We start from the raw sequence: 21,990 nt of genomic DNA, 5'->3' as shown, positions 1-21,990 counted from the left end.
ATAAATTGAATCAAACCAAAATAATTTAGTCCAGTTCTAAGATAAGCTGTGTGTGAGGATCAATTAAAGAAGCGTCATAAAAATGCTTAGTAGAATAACTGAGGTGATGAGCGACATAGGTGTTCCTTTTAAGCAACTACTTCTTTACTCATGTCTTTTGTGTGAGTCTTAGCATTAGTTATGTGGTTTTATTTATAATTTGCGTGATATAAGCTTTAACTGTTTATACAAACATTATAAACTTAGCTATGTTGTTTTATTTTTTGGTCTACAGTGTTTGAATATTGCTATTTCCTCTCTTAAATAAACAAAATAAAAAGAAACCTGATAATTATATAATGATATATATATAATTCTAGCATCCCTTACAATTTTTGTAACAAGAAATAAAGCTTCATTACTCCATTTGAGATCTTAATCCCTATAAGAAAGGCTCACAAGGTACTGATATCTGAAGAAATTTCTGACATAGACACGTACCATGTTTACAGTAAATATGGTCACAGGTATCGGGACATATTTCAATACAATTTTCATCCACAAAACAATTGAAGTCTTGTCTCTTATGATTTTTAAAAGAAATTTCCTGTCTCGCCATCTTCGACTTTACTATCATTTCTCTTGGTTCAATCCCATCAACAAAACCTATTAAGAGAAAGAAAAAACAGTCTCTTTCTGTTTAATTACCTATACTAGTTATTATTATATCAAATAAATAAATAAATAAATGAAACAGAATAAATCTAATAAGAAAAATGTATTTGAAAAACGTAACTTACAGCATATAGTAAATATTAGAGCTACCAAGACTGCCAAGTTGAATGAAGTTCTGTCCATTTTCTTTGTTGAGAGAACTATAATTGGTGTTGAGTTTAGCCTAAATTTACATCTATAAATAGATGTGATAATGGGTGGAGAAAAACTGTGATTGTTGGATAGACGTATGATATTATTCTAGATGCATACATACTGCATCTTAAAAATTTATAAATAAAAGATTTGTCCAAATTTTGCATATGGCTCCACTTATGGACGAAATCAATAAAAAATATATTTTTTTAGAAAAATATTTTTGACCATTCTGTGGGAAAACAATGGGTAAAATGAGAATAACTTTTTAAAAAATGTCTATTTTCATTATTTTGGTCCATTGGTGGATCCATAAATCAAGTGTAAAGTTTTATCCCCTTTAACAAAAAATAATGTAAATTTGTAACATTTAGAAATTTAAATTGATGTCCTATGAAAATGTTCCATTTTCTTTTCTAATATGTTTCCTTATTTTGTTAATCATGATTTTATTTCCTCCTTTAAAAGAAATGAGAAGTTTGATATACTTTCTGTATTTTAGTTATGAGTTAAGTAAATTTGTGATGAGTTTTTCACCAATTTCATTATATTTCAGTATTAAATTAAAATAATGAGATAAATCTTCTTCTTTTTCCTAATTTCTAATGGAAATAAAACTTTGTATGAGAAATTTCATTTGAACTCCAGTTTCTCCATCATTATCAAAAAGGGGAATTTACTAGTTGTTCTTAGCATTTCACGGTCACTCAACGACAAAAAGATAATGGGACCTTATAGTATAATGAGATAATAATGTAGGGACTAGAAAATATAATTTTAAACGCTGTATAATTAAGCAAACCCTCTAGATTAAATAGTAATTACCTATTATAAAAAAGATACATGCAAATTTGGTTCAAGTTTTTTCTTTTTGTATTTAAATTCATCGTCTGATCCTGTGGACTTTTGCCCTATCAAACAGCTCTTCATTGTGTTAAGGTCCAGAGGGCCCAAGGAAAGACAAATAGGCCCAAAGTCCATTTGGAGAATGAAAGTCACCGTCTAGATGAAAATTAAGACAATGTGCTGCATCTCACCCGTTCTAACTCGAGCAACTCAATCCAATCCAACTCAATTCCATTCAGTGGATTTGAAGATATAATTAGTTGGATTGGACGAGTCATCTTTATAACTGATCGGTTGAACATAGATCACTGATTCACTAGATAAATTCACAGATCCCATCCAATCCATAATAATATCAAATAAACATATGCATGTATGTGTAATTATCAATTATTTAGTTAATTTGTTTTGATTTGCAATTTTGAATATAAATACTAAATTATTTACACATTTAATAGATATCGGATTAAAAATTTTTTTTTTCCTTTAGTATAAACTTGTTTTGGATTGTTTCTATTGGAGTACATTGTAGTTTAAAATATATTATATAATTATATTACCAAGTATTTTTAATTTTACTGGTTGTCTTTTTTATTAGAAAATTTAATTTTGCATTGTTGATTATGATTATGAAACTCTAAAAGATAACACTTTTCATTTATATTCTTTTTAAAGCACTAATTCGCTATAATGTCGAAAACATTATATTAATAATCTATATATATATATATATATAGTCTTGAATTAAAAAATATCTTTGAAATGCTGAGTGACCATTCTATTCTCCCACCAATTCTTTTTTTCTTTTTTTACAGATTTTTGAGCTTTTTTCTTTTTTACTTTAATGTGATTGCCTACAAAAATGTTTTTAAAGAGTTATATTGATATATAGATTCTATTTGAAAATTAAATTTAACAAATTTAAGCAAATCTTTTGCTATATCTCTTTGATAAATTTAAGCAAATTTCTTTGTTTATATCTTTATATTTAAATGCTTTTAAATTGAATCTTTTTATCTCTCTTTAACTATTTATTCTTTATATACTTATTTAAAGGGAATTTGCAAAGCTGAGCATGGCCGGAATGAGCAAGTTTGTGAGTTTTTCTTTAGAGGTGCAAATTTGTGAGTTTTTCTTTAATTTTTTTATTCTCTCATGTTTGATTTACTCTGTCAATGAATAAATGATGCATGACTTTTTTTCTTTTTTTTTTTTGACAATTCATTCTGTTGTAATCTATTTAAAGCTTGGATATTGTTGTATATTATACTATTGAAATTAAATCAAGAGTAAAAGCAAGCTATATTTGATATCTGATTTTCAAGTAATTATGTAGGTATCAATAATTGCATTTGTTAATGGCTTTGACATGCGATGATGCAGGTTTAGATTCAAATTACATGCTATATTCATTTAGTTGCCTTTCATTATTACTAAACGAAGGAAAAGTTAATTATCTAGGATTTGATTTTTTTTTTTTGGAGATACGAAAAATGTCATCGAAGAGCTAGGTATAATAATCTTATTCAGTTTGGTTCAATTTATATTATATGGAAAGTGTATGTGATAGAGGCACAGTGGTATTTGTATTGAAAAAATTACTGTTTCTTCGTATTTATCATAATTCATGTCTTTTCATTATGATCTTTTATCCTTTCTTTCAAACTTTTCTATTTTTTTTCCTTAAATTTTTCATTAGTGAAATTATATTTGTTTAATTCATTTTTGTATTTTTCATTCGTGTAGTTATCAGTTTTATACATATTAAGAGATTGTGGGTAAATTAATTTTGATATTTCTTTTAATTGATTTATTTTTAGTGTCTATTTGTAATTTTAATCTTGAAATTCATTTTTTATTCATTTTCTTTCAATTTACTTACATTTTGATTTAATTCACATGGTAGAATTACCTAAATGACCGTGTTAAATATATTAGATTAACCTAAAATATTAATAGAATCATTTTAATTTTTCTTTCATTTTTCTATGTTTTATAGAATTAATATTTAATAATAATAAGTTAATGATATTTTAATATTAAATAATTAAATTATAAATAATATTTATGTATATGTTATTCATATTAAATGATTTGAACTATAAAATCTTTATCTATATAGAATTATCAATTACAAGATATGGTATTTAAATTGTTTAAATTATAAATTTTAACTGAAACTTAGACATGATTAATTAAATATATAATTATTTAAATAAATTTAATGGAGTAATCTGCCGGAAACATCTGTTAACAATATACTAAATAAGTTATAATAATAAAGCCGTGTAAACCGCGGACGTTCAACTAGTTATTATCTAAATTAGATTTGTGCTATTTGTTTTCAAGTTATCCAACTTGAATTAATGGATTATAAATGTTTAGAAGATTTTCATCTCTTTAATTTAAATTTTCTTTTGAGTTTGATTTTATTTCAAATACCTATTTTAAATATAATAATTAATATTTAATATTATACTTGTAATTCTATGCATTGGGTGTCGATATAAATATATAGTTTAAAAAAAATTTTGTTATTAAATTACATTACTATTTATTTTGGTGAAAAACAATAAAAATTAATATGTATTTTTACTCATTTAAAATTAACGATATAAGGTATTTTTCTCCCTTTCAATTAATATACTTTATAAAATAAAAAAATAAAAAGACTACTATTTCAAAAAGAGAGTGATACAAGATCAAACTCGTTGAAAAAAAAAAGACTATTACTACTCGTTAAATTAAAAATATATTTAAAGGTAACTAAAAATTTTGCAATATCCTATTTGATATTTAACATGCAACTACTTTTCAATTGTTTCAAGATTTTTTCTTGACTAAAAAAGAATTCAAAATGATATACATAAATGTTAATAGGTAACTTAAAAATCAATGCACAAACAATAATATTGATAATGAAATATCATCTCTCAAGTTTATAGATAGATATACTTAACATTAAATTCAAAAATTTCAAAGTCATATATTTATTTTAAAAATGTTTAAAAAATTAAAATTTCAAAGGACTAATTATCTTTATATCTATTTTAAACAAATACATCTAATTAAGTAAAAAAAAATTAAATAAAATTTCATAAATTCAAAAAAAAAATTAGAATAAAATATTGAATAAAAAGAGAGCTCTTTAATTTTCTCATAATTTCATCTTTAAAATAGACAAACTGAAAATGAAAATGATAGCAAATATGCGCAAATAGCCATTTTTTCTTTAATTCAAACTTTATAGTGTATTTTTTTTAATAAGATTTCATTAGATTAAAAAAAGAAAAACTTTTATATATGATATTAGTCAAATACAATAATGTGTAAATAATCTAAATAAGTGTATACCATCATCTCCAAAAAAATCAAAGAGAAAGAATATATTTTAAAAAATCTATTTTAATTTCATTATATTTAACTAATAGAGTCTAATAGTAAAGTGTTTACCTATATTTTAAAAATTTAGAATATAATTGATTAAAAAATTCATATTGCATTTCCCATACCTAAATTAAAGTTTTTGATTTACTTTCTAAAAAGTAATATCACATGAGAAATTATAGTTAAGAAATTTAATTTTGATATTGTTATTGGTATATATTTGTAGTTTGTGAAAATTATAGTATAATTAAGTTTTTAAATATATTTAATTTTTTAGTATTTCCTCTCAAATAATTGTATTTTATTTAAAATTATTATTATTATTATTATTATTTATTTATTTGACCCGCAGTTTACATTGAATCTGTATCCAACCCGTTTATAACCCACGGGTTCATATATTTAATACATTCGATTAGGTAAAAAAAAATCATTGATCTGCACGTATGGATAATATACTTTAAATTAATAAACTCGACCCAACCCGACCCATGTGCAGCCGTACGCACCATCCACCATACATATCAATGATAATCTTTCTGCTAGTAAGTCCGACATCTCCATGGAGTCCTCCAATGACAAAAAGCCCTAAAGGGTCAAGGTGGAAAATAGTCTTGTCGTCAAGATATTGAGGTGGGACAACAGGCTCAATTACATGCTCCTTCAAATCGGCTGCAATCTGCTCATTGGTAACAGTCTCAACGTGCTGGGTTGAAATAAGAATTATGTGAACCCTAACCGGTACCATGGCTCCATTATCATTTCTATCACCAGGCATCAACCATAAGTTTTGCTCTTTCTTACTTCAGTCAGCTTGGCACCAAGTTCAATGGCAAGAGTATGAGTTAGTGGCATAAGCTCAGGTTATCCATTGTACAAACTCTTCAATTGAAAGCTACATCAAAATATGAAACATAAATATTGACCTTAAATGATGGAGTTGAATAAAAAAAATACTAATTGTAATCCTAATACTAATTAGGATATGAAAATAGAATCGTGAGTTAGGCAAATATCAAAACAATTAGAGGTATTATAACAAATCTCAACATTAATCATCTTTCAATCAATGACGAAGTCAGAAATTAAAGTCAGGAAAGATTAAAAAAATTTCAAAAGTTAAAAAATTTATTATTTAAAGAGTAAAAAAAATTTTTAATATTTTATAAGTAAATTTTTTTAAAAAGAAAAATTTCAAAAGTTTTTAAATTATTATTATTAGAGAGTAAAAAAAAAATTTTAATATTTTATAAGTAAATTTTTTTAAAAAGTTCTTCGTCAGGGGTGCGGGCCACCTCTACCCCTAACTCCGTCGTTGCCTCCAATAATAATACATCATGCAATGAAATTTAATGAAATTTATATTTTGGAGCTAAAGTTTTTGCTAAATAACAATAGTTCATTCGATGAGAGTACCTTGCACTATGAGTCGGGAATTCTGGCCACGTATAACAATTGGGATGATTGATAAAAATGTAGAAAAATATTATTAAATTATTTATTTTTCAGAATTAAATCATATATCCCAAAACCCGATTGGAAAATCCATTAGAAACATGAGTTGAACCAAAGCAGGATCAGGTTTAAAGTTTTTGGGCCGGTTATTGATATGGAGTTTAGGAGAGAGAAAACAAAACACCTTCTCCCCTTCGTTGCTATGCAATCACAGCGCCACTCTCCTCCCTCCCTCTCTCTTACGGTTTCCGATCATTTCCTCGGCCAGAAGGAACAGCGAGAAAGACCCTAGCTTCTTTCCAAGCCTTCTCCTCCATTTGTTGTCAATGGTGTAGCTTCTTATCACCGGAGATGGCGTCCTCAAGGTGCTGTGACTATAACAGCCATTAATTCAGGCGACCTTAAGTTTCCAGGTAGGCCTTAAACCACTCAACTCTTCTCCTATATCACCTCCTTCTCTTCAATTTTGAGTTACAATGTGGATTCAGATTGTTGTTGGACTTAGGTCTAAACTGGGGATTTTCTATGTTAGGTGTAATTAGTATTCAGAGGAAAATTTGACGTTAGAATCAAATTCCTTATAAAATTTCGAGCATCTTGATGTACAAGTTTCCGGATTCTGAGTCGGCTCCATTTCCAGTCACCGCCTGTGAATTTCGACCAGCAGAGCACGAAAACGTGAAGTAGAAAGAAATGGAGAGCTCAACGAAAGGATTAGAGGGTACTGGCATGAACCTGCTAGTGAATCGCCGTAGCAACCTGAAGAGTGCTTCTAGCGATCAAAATCTCCTCGAAATTCTTTCTAACATGAAAGCTTCCAAGACTACGGTAACCATACACTCTCACCTTCAATCGCTTTTTCTTTAGGAGCTTATTTTGTCCTTCAGTTTTCACTTATTTCTTTATTTCATGCTTGCAGGCTGTTATCAACTATGACGCTTCATGGTACGTTTCCTTCTCATGCTTTGATGCAAGGCTTGGTATGTGCACACAAGGTGTTGGATGTATAGCCTGTTAAAAAGTTTTTACATGAAATCTCAGCCTTGACTCTTACTTCGCCTAAATGCCTAATATATCCAATGTTTGGTTTGCTCCATCCAGAATTAGACGTAGAATGCAATTCTTGATTTGTAACAAGATCCTATATTTTGTGTATTTTTCTGCTGTATGGTTTGTAGCCAGATCCTTCCTGCAGTTTGCCAGCTGAGCAACAATTTACCTAAGCTTTCTTTCATACGTGCAGATATTGATGAATGTCCAGAAATAACTCCGCAAATTCGTTATACACCCACATTTCATTTTTATAAAAGGGTTGATGAAATGGTTGGTGCTGGAGAAGAGAGGCTGCATGATCGCTTGTGGTTGCATGCTTGAAATCTATCTTGTCTTAGGACCCATCAATATATATATATATATATATATATATACATTTTTTTCCTTAGAAAGTGAACTTGTGACGTATCCACTTGGCATTTTAATTTGACATGTGACATATTTTTCCAATTAGGCTACCACTTGGTATGGTTTGATTTGATTATTTAATGTATTGACTTGATTTGGTTTGGTTTGGATTTATTTTGAATTAGTATTTTTGATTTGATTTGATTATTCAATGTATTAATGTATTGGTTTAGTTTGGATTTATTTTGAATTAGTGTTTTTGATTTTGGTTTGATTTGAGTATTTAACATATTAATGTATTGGTTTGGTTTGGATTTATTTTGAACTAGTGTTTTTGGTTTGGTTTGATTTGATTATTTAATGTATTAATGGCGTTAAGTAATTATTATCAATTATTAGTTTTTAAAAAATGATAAGTTTAATAACAATGAATTATTCAATTAATTATTAATGTATTGCTTTATAACAATTGTTTACTCTCAAATTTGTGAAGTAACAAACATTTCCTCTAACAACCTTTAATGTATCATTTACGTTTCTTATCTAAATGTTTTCCATTTATTTTTTTTTAAAAATGGTGTAGTAATACACTTTTTTTAAATTTTATATTATTTACCCTCAAGAAACACTTTAGCTTTTTTAGAAATGCTATATATAAGTTGTATCAATATATTCTTCTGTATTTTTTGTAAATGTGTATTAGTCTCTACTTTTAAATATATTATTTATTTTTTTAGTCCAGAATTTTCTACATTTCAACTATTTCCATTAATGGTTTAGTATTAATGGGTTAGTAGTTCTTACTCAATTTTTTTTTCTTTTTTAAAAATAATTTAACATTTTTTTGTAGCCGTAAACTCACCGACTCTCTCTCTCTCTCTCTCTCTCTCTCTCTCTCTCTCTCTCTCTCTCTCTCTCTCTCTCTCTCTCTCTCTCTCTCTCTCTCTCTCTCTCTCTCTCTCTCTCTCTCTCTCTCTCTCTCTCTCTCTCTCTCTCTCTCTCTCTCTCTCTCTCTATATATATATATATATATATATATATATAAGCAAACAGAATCTTCCTTTGTATTGCCATGTAGGATTCCAAATGACATGTGTATGACTTAATTGTTTATTTTTATATTTATTTGAAAATAAAATTAATTTATGATTGCATTAAACCGTCTTAAATGTAATTGATTATATAACGTTAGAGAATTAATAGTTTATTAAGTAACAATTTATATAACTTTTAATGATACAAATAAATTACATAATTTATAAATTCTATGATATGGGCAGTTATTATTTTATATTAACAAAATTAAAAATTTTTGTATTGAATTAAATTATGTCAAATATAATTGATTAATTATAATATTAATAATATGATAAGTTGAAGATTTATACAACTCTTAATCATTTAAAATAAATTATTTATTCATGGATTTTAATGAAATAATGAGTTAATTATTTTTTACATTAATTTTAAAATAAATCAAATTAATGAATTTTACCACCTTTCATTTTGTTTTTTTTTTTATTTATCTTTATAAATTTCAACATTTTTAATCCATATTCCTGAACACATGTCTATTTACTAATTTTTACTTTAATAATCAAAATTTTAATAATTAAAAATCTCACTGTATTTTTTTTAAACTATTGATATATCTTTATAATAATTGAAGGAGATAGAAAAGTGTTTTTGTATTTTTCTCCAGTAAAGAGATATAACATATATATATACATAGTTAGTCCCTAAAACTCAGGGATTGCATAGATACAAACTCATTCAAACTTAATAAACTCTAGCCAAGAATATCTCAATCTGTTATTATCTCCAATACCCCCGCTCAAGCTATGAACTTCGTGTAAGAATTCGAAGCTTGTTCTTGTGCTGAGCAAACCTGTGAGAACTCAAAGGTTTGGTAAAAATATCCGCAATTTGATCCATCGTGGATATATGCTGTACACTAATGTGGCCAGCTTTAACCTGCTCTCCAATATTATCACACCAAATGATTGTAGGATTCTGAACTGGTTGCTTTAATTCTTTCAGCAATGATCTAATCCATATTATCTCTGCAGTGGTGTTAGCCACAGCATGGTATTCGGCCTCCGTCGATGATCGAGCAACAGTTGGTTGCTTCTTGGCCTACCATGAGATCAGATTGGAACCCAAATAAATTGCAAAACCACCTGTCGAACGACGATCTAAAGCATTCCCCGCCCAATCAACATCGCAAAATGCTTGTAATTGAGAACTTGACGCAGACCCAATAAAGAGACCATGTGCTAGCGTGCGTTTAACATAGCGTAGAACACGTTTGCAGGCTGTCCAATGAGCTGTTGTTGGAGTGGACATAAACTGACATAATCTGTTCACCGCAAATGCTAAATCTGGACGGGTTAAACAAGCATACTGTAAAGCACCAACAGTTCTACGATACAAATTAGGATCAGCCATCGGTTCACCATCATTATTGGTCAATTGACATATAGTAGCGATAGGTGTGGTAACTTCTATAGCTTGATCCATATGAATGGCAGCAAGTAAATCACTCAAATACTTTTGTTGAGAAAGTAAAATACCTTTGGAGTGATAAGAGACCTCAACACCAAGAAAATAACTCAACTTCCCAAGATCACGAAGCTTGAATTCAGTTGAAAGTTGCTGAACACACTTTTGAATTGCTACTGAACTACTTCCAGTAATAACAATATCATCAACATAAAGCAAGATGTAAATAACAGCACCAGCCGTTTCTTTAATGAAAAGAGAGGAATCTGTATGAGAGCCTGCAAAACCAATTTTAAATAAATATGAATTTAGCCGCTAAAACCATGCACGAGGAGCCTGCTTAAGCCCATAAATTGATTTTCGCAATCGGCATACGTAATCCGGGCATCTAGAATCTGCAAAACCTGGTGGTTGTTGCATGTAGACAGTCTCCTCTAAATACCCATTAAGAAAGGCATTAGAAATATCCAATTGCCGAATGGTCCACTTCTTTGTAACTGCCAATGATAATACAATTCGGATCATAGTTGGTTTGATAACAGGACTGAACGTCGCTGCGTAATCAACACCTTCAACTTGATTATACCCCTTTGCCACCAAAGTAATTGATTTTCCAAAGAAGGAACATGCAAAATTTTATTCATTTTAATTTGTGCAATAGAAGTGGGAATGGTCCGTGTACCAACATAAGTAATATGTAAACCAGAACCATTACCTATAGTAACTTTATCAGGTCCTTTATACTCATCTGAAAGTTCAAGAGCGGATAAATCTGGCGTCATGTGATGAGAAGCTGCAGACTCAGCAAACCAAGTGTTTGAATCTAAAGAGTCTGAAACATGAGCTGTATTAGCGGAAATCTGTTGTTCATCTTTATCATAACGCTTTCGACACCATTTGGCTTGATGATTATTAAGGCCACAAATTTGGCAAGGATTAGGGTACCACTTTTTCGAACCCTTGGAAGCAGAAGTGAAATTGCGGGAATTGTTCCCTCGCCGTTGATTATAAGATTTTGATCCAGAATTGCTTTGCCGTGCGACATTGGCATGAATCGGCGATGTGCGATTGGATCCCTGCAGAAGAATCTCATGAGCCAATAGCTGACCAGAAAGTTCAGAGAAGGATACCTTCGTTTTGCTTGCAGAGAGAGTCGCAATAACCGGATGATATTCCGGAGTTAACAATCGAAAAATAGTGGCGTTGAACTCATCGGTAGAAATAGGCGTTCCAGCAATAGCTAACTCATCAGCAATTGCTTTAGCTTCACACAGAAATTGGGAGATAGGTTTGTCTCCTAAGGTCAGATTCTGTAGAGAAATGTGAAGCTGTACTCGTTTGGCACTGTTGGTTGTTCCAAACGCATCAGACAGAGAGTCCCAAGCCGCACAAGCAGTGTCAATTCCAGTAACATAGGGCATAACTTCCTCAGTCAAGGAAGAACAGATCCAGCTAAGAAGGAGTTGGTCCTCTTGCTCTCATTTGAAATAATCTGGATTAGGATCCGACTGCTGCGTTGTTGAATTGGTAACAAAAGGAGCAGGAGGTGGTGTTCCATCAATATGCCGTTTTAGATTGTAGCATTTGATGATAGGTAAAAACTGGGTTTTCCAAGCTAAATAATTTGTTTCTTTCAACTTTAAGGAGAAAGAGAGTTGTGCGTGAGGTGGCGCAGAAAAAAGATTTGGAGCTTGAAGAGAAATAGCTGATAGTGGAGATTGAAGAGAGGAAGAGATAGAATCAGTGGTTTGTTGGGTAGTGGCCATCGTGAGATGTTAGATGGCTCTGATACCAAATTGAAGGAGATAGAAAAGTGTTTTTGTATTTTTCTCCAGTAAAGAGATACAACATATATATATACATAGTTAGTCCCTAAAACTCAGGGATTACATAGATACAAACTCATTCAAACTTAATAAACTCTAGCCAAGAATATCTCAATCTGTTATTATCTCCAATAATAATATTTTTAATATCATAATAAAATAACTTTTATTCAAGAATCTATAAATTATCTATATATTCTCTCAATTTTACTTTTTTTTACTTTTTTTAACCATGCATAGCACGGATATATTGCTAGTTTATGTGTAAAGTAGACGCAGGAATAATTCTGTAAGCATTTTATGACAATCACACTTTACCAATATTTATGCTTCTTGATAGTGCGTTGACTGAATCTATAATGCATTGACTGAAGATTATAACTACAAGTCATTATAACAGAGCCTAAGTTTAGCACTGTACATTATCTCATGATCTGTCAATTTTTTCACTTTGAAATAATGAGAGAATTCTCTTAGAATGGTTATAAAGTTGTACCGGGAGAGAGACTGTTAGTATGAGTTGCTACGACTGATGAGGCCCAAAAGGAGAACGAACTAAACGACCATGTGACTAACAAATCATAAAATTACTAAATTACTAATTACATGCTTGCACTTTGGATCCTGAAGCATCATGGTCCAGAGAAAGATAGAATCTTGTGCTTCAGTTGCACATGGTAAATTTATTGATAAACTATAATCTTTCAAGTTAAAATTATGATAATATCTTTCATTTTCCTCCATAAAATAAATTGAATCTCATTTAACTCCTAATTCTGTTGTTATAGGAGGACACATGTTCATATTTGGCAGAGTCTATGGTGAATTATGGTTTCCCATTTTAGTAAAAGCAAGAAAGCCTTTCTTTCAACAATAATGATCGGCAGCGGGAATCGCTCATCGGAGCCATATTATTTAAAAGGATAAAATGTAAAGTATGGGGCTAACTATTTGTAAAGAAAGACGCGCATAGTTGGATGCGTAACTTATACGCGTTAAATTGAATAGGATAAATCTGTCATTGCGAACCTAGTAATTGATACGGTTATGTATTTTTTTGAGTTCTCTCCTATGTGAGAGTAGGGTTGCTGTCTATACAACTAGAGTTTCTCTTTTGGGAGATTTTGTTCTCTTCATTGTCAGAGGCCATATTGATATCTGTGATAATCTCACCTATCTTATTTGTTCTCTACCTACGTGAGTGCTTCTTTTCTTTTCTTTTCTTGCTTCCGTTACCTATATTGCTTGTTTTTCTCTTTTATTGTGTCAGGTTTTCTTCTCTCATTTTTGTTTTCTCTCGTTTGCTCTTTTATTTTTTTGCTTCAGGTGCATGCTTTCTCTCTACCGCTACATACTCTCTATCTCCTTGGCATAAATCAGTTGTGGATGTCGAGATGAATACTCAAAATAGTTATGATCCAACAACGGAGGAATCTATCGTCACCGAAGTTAGTGATGAAGTTGTTCAGTCTGCAGAACCAAAAGAAACACTCTGCCTAGTGGGGAAACTTTAGACGGAGAGTTCCTATAATAAGTTTGCTTTGATGGATACAATGGTTAGGGTCTGGAAGGCGAAGAACGGGGTTCTAGTCCGTGAATGGGGTAAGAATATATTCTTCTTCCAGTTTCATCATGAGAAAGACATGCAACATGTGATTGAGAGTGAACCTTGACATTTTGAAAATAATCTCTTGGTGTTGAAGGAAGTCAAGGGCAGTGAACAACCTTTTGCTATCATTTCTCCCATTCACCAGTGTGGGTATGTGCATATGATTTTCCACTCCGATGCATGACTGAGGGTGTTGCAAAGTTAATTTATAGTAAGATGGGGATTTTCAAAGGATGGTATGATGAAGATGCCCTTGGTTGGGGTAAGTTTATTCGTTTCAAGGTATGCTTGTACCTTAACAAAGCTCTATTACAAGGTACTTCTATAAAGTTGGTTGGACAGATGCTTTGGATACCCCTAAAATATGAGGGTCTCCCCATATTTGCTATTTCTGTGGGAAGTGTGGACACTCATGTGAGCAATGTGAGGAGGTAGAAGCTGTGAATTTGACTGAACATGATAATATGCAATATAATGAGGCGTTGGAGCTTCCCTTCTCTGACGCAATTCAAGAAGGCTTGTGATGGGAGAGTTTGGTGATGTAACAAAGCGGAAGTTAGTGTTTAAATCGACTATAATTCAATCCAAACCAGGTCAGAATAATAATGTGGCTACACCTGAGGTCTATTCACCAATCCGTGTTGAGAATGAGACTATTACTGACTCCATCCTTCATTAGCTATGGCATATGAATGTACAAACCAGTGGTCCTCTTCCTAGCCCAACCTTAAACCCTCCAATTGTTAGATTGCCTTTGACTATAGATAGTGACCGTACACGAACCATCTCTATTTCCCAAACCCATGAACCGGTTATTAACTCAGCCAACTTCCCTAGTTTTATTCCTTTTCATTTTACTTCCTCTGGTATTGATCCCAAAAACACTTTTGACCAGCCTTCTTCCTTCAACAATCACTCAACAAACCTACTCCTATGAAATCCATTCACGATTCTCTTTCTCCTCCAGTCCCTAATCTCACACCTCTGTTTGATATACCAGTCACTCAATCGCAAGAACCTCTGAACCAAACCACTCCACCGAACCCATTATCCCTTCCTAGAACTGTTATTATCCCAACTAAAGATATCCAAATTTTGTCACCTCATGGTCCATCACCCATACCTGCTTCCCCTGGCTCGAAAACTATTCAGGGTCTATCTTCAGGTATTCCAGCTTCCAAAACTAAAAATTAGAAAAGATTAGCTCGCAATGGTATTGGTTAGGAGCAGGGTGAATTGATAATTACTACTAGGAAGAGGAAGGACTCTTAGACTCTGAGTCCTTTATTCCTATGGACATAGATCATGTGGACAAGAAAGTAGAAGAGATGTTAGGGAGTCGACATTGAGAATGATGGCGACTGCGAGGCAGTCCCGTCGAGCATTATAAGTCTGATTGCTTGGAATTGCAGAAGGCTTGGGAACCCTTATGCAATTCGTCAACTAAGGCAGCTGGTTAAGCTGAAAGCTCCCAATATTTTGTTCCTTAGTGAGACAAAGCAATTATCGGTGGAAATGGAACGAATATATAAACCTTGCGGTTTTGCTTTTGGGATTGTGTTTTCATGCAATAGGGAGGTAGGAAGAAGGGGCGGCATTTATTTATCATGGATGGAAGGGGTTAATATCCAGCAACTGTCGGTCTCCTAGCACCATATTGATGTAATAGTGAATAGGCAATGGCGATTTACGGGTATTTATGGCTAGGCTGAAGAGAATCAGAAATTTCAGACGTAGGATTTGTTAAAAGGTATAACCCTAGATTCCAATCTCCCTTGGCTTTGTGGTGGCGATTTTAACGAAATTTTATATCAATGAGAGAATATTGGTGGATAATAAGGACCCTAAGAAACTCGAGGCTTTTCATGAAGCTCTTGACTATGGACATCTTACAGACTTGGGATTTACGGGTTATAACTTCAGTTGGACAAATGGGCAATCATGTGCACATAGTATCTTGGACAGGTACGTGGCTATAGTCGAGTGGATCGGAATGTTTCCTAGCTATAATGTTGAACATCTCTTCTGGCATGGTTCAGATCATTGCCCAATTCGAATTCAGTGGGATAATCATCGTTTTAACTCCCAAAGGACTCAACATCCCTTTAGATTCGAGTACATGTGGCTTAGGGAGGAGTCTTGTGTCTCAATTGTGGAGAAGGTCTGGTTTGACTCTTCTTATGATATGATTCTCGCAACATTGAAGGCCGAATTGCTTTCCACAGGCAGGCTATGAAGTGGTGGGAACGTGCTCATATTGGGTCTTTGCCAAAAACAGTTACATCAGCTCCATCAAAGTGCTCAATGCCTATATATACCTCGATTTAACAGGAATATTCAAAAGAAAATAGCAAAACTGCAAAAGAGAAGTTGAAGATGACAGGCAAAAGCAAGAACCAACTGTTTTGTGATTCTACAAACAAGGAATTTGAAGAATGACTTCAAGAGATTAGTTATTATTATGTCCATGACGGACCCAGACTCCAAGGAGAGACCAAAAAAAATTTTCAAAAATAAAAAAAAAAATTCTAATATTTTATGAAGCAAAATTAAAAAAAAAAAAAATCTTTGGTTCAGTTCTAATTGGCATATTATTTACTTAGGTGGAGATGATCATTCTGGGATGATTATATTTATGGCAGTAGGAAGTACAAATGTTTTTACTAGAGAAAAGTTCATAGTGTTAGAAATTGATTCAAATACACATTTGTTCACGGCTCATGTTTGATGGTTTACACTCCGTTTAATATAAATAAATTTAAAATATAAAATTTATTTATAAATAAATTCTTTCGTATAAATGAACTCAAAATATGAAATTTATTCATTTTGAAATTTATTTGTGAATGAGTTTTTATGTTTGGTTTTATTAATTTAAAATACGCAATTTAATTGAATTCCACATAATCATGTATATGGAATATATTCATAATTGAAAATTATTCGCTTTTGTATCCTAAATTTTTCTTGAAATAGTAATTTTATAAAAATAAATAATAAATAGCAATTATATTTGTGTTATGTTATATAATTTTTTTATATTTTTATTAAATAAATATATATAAAAAAATAAGGTCTAATGACTAAAAAAAACTTAAATTTTGGCCTTAAATTGCTACAATTGATACCGCAAATAATTTTTTTTTAACAATTGTGGTCTCCATCCATCAATTATTACTATTATGCTGATGTAGTCGTTATTGGGATCCCCATCATGATATGTCACTTGCTGACTGTAAATTTGTAAGGTTTATTTGTTAAAAGAATTGGCCAAAATTATTTAAAAAAATCAAAGTTCAGGATTTTCCTTAGTCATTAGGTTAAAGTTTGTTAGTTTACCAATTTAGTCGTGATTATTATATGTACACCAAGACATAGTCTAGTAGTAAGTACATATATAATTTTGGCAATATATCCAGGACTTTTTTTTATTAAAATTAATTTCTATTACTTATATAATATTATCAATAAATAATTTTATAACTTGTAATAGTCCAATTTAATTTAATAAATATAGTTATTTTATAAATTTTAATTATAATATTTTTTATTTTAAATGATATATTATAATAATTGATGAGAAACAATGAATATTATGCTTAAAAGAAGTTATTTCATTTTAATAAAAATTAATTTAAAATAATAATTATATGACACAAAATAAAGGAAGAAAAAATTTGAAAAGGAGATATAACTTGAAAATTTGAAACGCGATAAACTCTACAATCAAAATATAATAAATTTTAATAACGAAGATCGATAAAAATTTACATTCACATATAAATTTTTCAAAAAAGATTAGTGTAGAAAAAAGATTAGTGTAAATAATGCGAATAAAATTTTAAGTAAGGCGATAATATTGTTAAAAAGGTTCCTACAAATAATACTATCACTTTTGAAATTAAAGCGAATTTACGATTGATTAATTATCTAGTATTTGATTTTCCCTCTCTTACTATATTGATAATTTTATTGAATTTTTATATCTTCTTTAATATTTAATTATTATAGCATGAGTATTGACAATTTTGAATAACTAAAAAAGAGTACCACTTTTTTTCCTGAAATTGAATAAAAAAAATCCTGAACTTTGGTCTTTTTAATAATTTTGGCTAATTCCTTTAACTTTGCAAATTTATGGTTAACAAGTGACATATTATGTCGAGAGTCCCACTAAAGGTCACATTAGCATAGTAGTAATAGTTAATGGATGAATGTCACAATTGTTAAGAAAAATTACTTCACGGTATCAATTGTAGCAATTAAAATAACTGGCCAAAATTGTTAAAAAGGCCAAAGTTAGGTTTCTTTTTTAATCATTAGGCCTAAAAATAATATTAATAAAATTATTACATTTAATTTAGTGATAAATGTATATTTAACTTAAAATACCTCTCCTCAATAGTAAAAAAATGCTGAAAAAATATTAAAATAAAGATGAAAAATATTAAAATAAAAAACCTAATAATAAGAATATATTTGTCTAAAAAATAAAATTTAAAATAGTTTTGGTCATGTTTGATAAAATAAATAAGCTAAATTAGTAAAAATTTAAAAAATTTACATTGTAGCAGAAGGTAGTTTTGTCATAAAAATTGGATTGCTTAGTTTCGTGGATTTCATTTAAAAATTTCACCTATTTTTGTAGCATCTGGTATAGTTATATTCAATTCCATGGAATTGAATTAATAGAATTGAAATCTACCTTTTTTTTTTATTATAAACGCCAAAATATGGATTTCTAAATGAATTCCATAAAATTTTATGGATTCATTTGTTTGGGTTAGTCTCTAATAACTCATATTTTTTCTCATTGTTTCCTAAGTCAAAGGCATATTATTTATTAGTTCCATATCTTTCTTTTTTTCTATTACTGTATGGTTATAAATGAGCCAACTATTTCTCTTGAATACTCATTGAATAAGAGTGCAAGCTAGTAATCTCTGGGTATTTTCTTTTACACTTTATACTTGATATGTATCTATTAGTTATCAAGTAATTTACTTCTTTTGCCCAACATATGTGGTATCAAAGCAAAGTAAACATCATCATGTAGAAGTTTTACATTACCATTACTGGTTCGCACAACATTACAACTCTTTCCTTCAACTTTGATTTTGGAGTCATTTCCAAGCTTCACTTCCTTCTTGAAGGTTTCATCAAGTTCTTTAAATGCTGATTTTTCTCCTGACATGTGGTTTGAACTACTGTTATGGATGAACCATATTTCCCTTAGCACATTCACCTCTTACTCTTAAGCCATGAATAATTTATCTTCTATCTTTCCTTTTATGTAACTTGCCTTTTTTGGAGTTTCCAGCAATCTGCTTTCATATGGCCCCATTTTTTGCAATAACTACACTGAATGTTATTTTTGTAGTGCTTTTGTTCATCATTTTTTTGCCAATAAAAATTTTGCTCATGGGGTCTTCCTTTATTTCTGCCTCTGCCTCTGTTATGGCTCTACCTCCATGTCCACCTCTGTTAAATTCTTTGCCACTGTCAATTGCTTTGATTCATCTGTTGATGAGAATGTTTTGACATGAAATGCTTTTTCTTCTCCTTTCTCAAAGGATTTGTTCATCCTAGCTTAATGAAATTGCAAAGAACCTTTTAGATCATCAAAAGAGAATGTAGACAGGTCTTTGGACTCTTTGATGGTAATAACTACATGATCAAATCTAGGAGATAAACTCCTTAAAAATTTTTCAACCACAACTTGATCAGTGCATTGCTCACCATAAGATTTCAACTGATTCACCACTATGGCTACTCTAAATAAGTAATCTTGTATAGTTTCATTATTGTTCATTGCTAAATTCTCAAACTCACAACATAATGATTGAAGTTTAACTGTGATGGTCCTTTTTGAGCCTTGATATTTTTTCTGCAGTATCTCTCATGCCTCTTTGGATGTGGTTGCTCCTGCAGCTCTTGAGAAAACTATTTCATGGACAACTTGTTGAATAAACAAGGCCTTGGAGTCCTTCTTCATGTTTTCTTGCAACCTAATTTCATCAGAATCAAAATTTACATAACCATTTCTAATTAGCTCCTATACAGCTTGGGATTTGACGAGTGTCTTCATTTTGATACTCCAAAACTCATATGTCTAGCCATTGAAGATGGGTACGAGTGGCTGCCAGGAAGAGAAAACACCATTCACCGCCATGATCTATTTTCCTATTGTGTTTCACTCCCTCGCGTGTTTCTCTCCCTCTCTCTTTTGTTATATTTTTCCTCACTAGCCCAATCAAGAATCAAACAGGCTTTGAATACATGGCTGTGAATTGTATTGGCTACCTAGGATTGATTCAATTTGATTGTGTGAAGGGTATATCTATGGGAAGCAAAGTAGAATGTCATTTTCTATTGGGAAGTCTTGAAAGGCATCAAAATATCTTGAACTCATACATGCCAACCTATGTGGACCCATGCAAACAAAATCAACCAGTTGAAGTTGATATTTTTTGTTATTGACTGGTGATTTTAGTCATTTCAGCTGGGTGTATTTTAAGAAAAACAAGGCGAAAACTTTTGAAAATTTTCATAAGTTCAAGACATTGGTTGAGAAGCAAAGTGGCAAAATTTTTCTTGTGAATTTAAAGCATTTTGTAAAGATAATGGCATTCATAGGGAGTTGACAGCCTCAAACACATAAGAGCAAAACGACATAGCCAAGCACAAAAATCGCACTATTATTGAAATGGCCAAAAGTTTCTTACAAGCTAAAATCTTCCAAATAATCTATTGGCACTAATAGTAGCTAAGACAATATATTTGTTATATATCTCTTCCACAAAAGCAGTTTGGAACAAGACCACATATGAAATATGGGCAGGTATGAAGCCTGATGTTAGCCACTTGAAAATCTTTGGGTGTGTTGACTATGCTTTAATTAACAAACATAATCATCAAAAACTGGACGGCAAATTAGAACATTGTAATTTTGTTGCTTATTCGTCTTAATCCAAAGCTTATAGGTTGTACAATCCTATTAATGGAAAAATAATTATTAGCAGTAATGTTGTATTTGATGAACTTGCAAGTTGGAGTTGGAACGAGTGTCAAGAAACACCAGTTACTGAAATTCCTATAAATGATGAAGATTCCTCTCATTCAACAACAAGAAAAGTGCCCTTGACTTCTCATGCAACATTTAATAGTTCTTATTTTTCCCAACCAACTACCATGCCAAGACGACAAACACAACCAACTTCTTATTTAAGAAATTTTGAGGTGATCCCAAATGGTGACAAATGATGAAGGAGATGTAATTCAAATTGTGATGTTTGCAAATATTGATCCATCATCGTATGAAAAGGTACCAAGCAAAGAAGTGTGGTGTAATGCAATGAAAAAAGAGATGTTGTCCGTTGAAAGAAACGATACATGGGTCTTAGTGAAGTTGCTAGTAGGAAAATAAGCGATTAGATTAAAGTGGGATTTTAAAAACAAAGTACCAAGTAGATGGGATCATAAAAAATAAAAGGCATAGCTGTATTTAAGGGGTATTCTCAGCAACAAGGTATTGCTTAAGAAGAACCATTTCTCCTACGGTGTGTTTTGAGACAGTAAGAATTTCTTTAGCATTAGTTGCTCAACTAAAATGGCATGTTTATCAATTTGATGTTAAATCGGCCTTTTTAAATGGTGACCTCAAAGAAGAAGTTAATGTAGCACAACCAGACGAGTTTATTGTCAAAGGTAAGAAGAGTAAGATAACAAATTAAAAAGGCTCTTTATGGGTTAAAATAGGCATCACAAGCTTGGTACTGTAAGATTGATTCTTACTTACAAAATACTGATTTCATTAGAAGTGATAATGAATTGACTCTTTATTTTAAAAAACAAGAGAATGATTTATTATTAGTGTATCTCTATGTAGATGATATGATTTACATGGGATCATTTTCTTCTCTTATTTCTGAATTTAAGGAGAATATGATAAAGAACTTTTGAGATGACAGATTTGGAAAAGCTTTATTATTTTCTTGGTGTGGAAATTAATTACACAGAAGATGAGATTTTTATATCTCAAAAGAAGTATGTAGCCGATCTACTTTGAAGATCTAATATGCTTTATTGCAACCCCATAATAACTCCAATGAATGT

At 30.9% G+C, this 21,990-nt stretch overlaps 1 long non-coding RNA gene and 1 other non-coding gene across 2 annotated transcripts; one reads left to right on the top strand and one right to left on the bottom strand.

The window, feature by feature from the left end:
* Positions 1 to 313: 313 nt before the first annotated feature.
* Positions 314 to 904, bottom strand: LOC110010519 (uncharacterized). The gene is made up of 2 exons (XR_002285512.3): positions 780 to 904; positions 314 to 645 (listed from the first exon to the last, which is right to left on the bottom strand). It is a non-coding gene; the product is annotated as an uncharacterized LOC110010519 (long non-coding RNA).
* A 5,695-nt stretch (positions 905 to 6,599) lies between these two features.
* LOC105643895 (uncharacterized) lies at positions 6,600 to 8,145 on the top strand. The gene is made up of 4 exons (XR_002285511.3): positions 6,600 to 6,950; positions 7,070 to 7,365; positions 7,457 to 7,482; positions 7,781 to 8,145. It is a non-coding gene; the product is annotated as an uncharacterized LOC105643895 (transcript).
* Positions 8,146 to 21,990: the final 13,845 nt, after the last annotated feature.

This window comes from Jatropha curcas, chromosome 2 (genome assembly GCF_041381405.1).
Source record: "Jatropha curcas cultivar XTBG-Jc1 chromosome 2, XTBG_Jcur_1.0, whole genome shotgun sequence".
Classification (NCBI taxonomy): Eukaryota; Viridiplantae; Streptophyta; class Magnoliopsida; order Malpighiales; family Euphorbiaceae; genus Jatropha; species Jatropha curcas.
The sequence above is the reverse complement of the archived record's forward strand: the minus strand, read 5'-3'. Positions and strand labels throughout refer to the sequence as shown.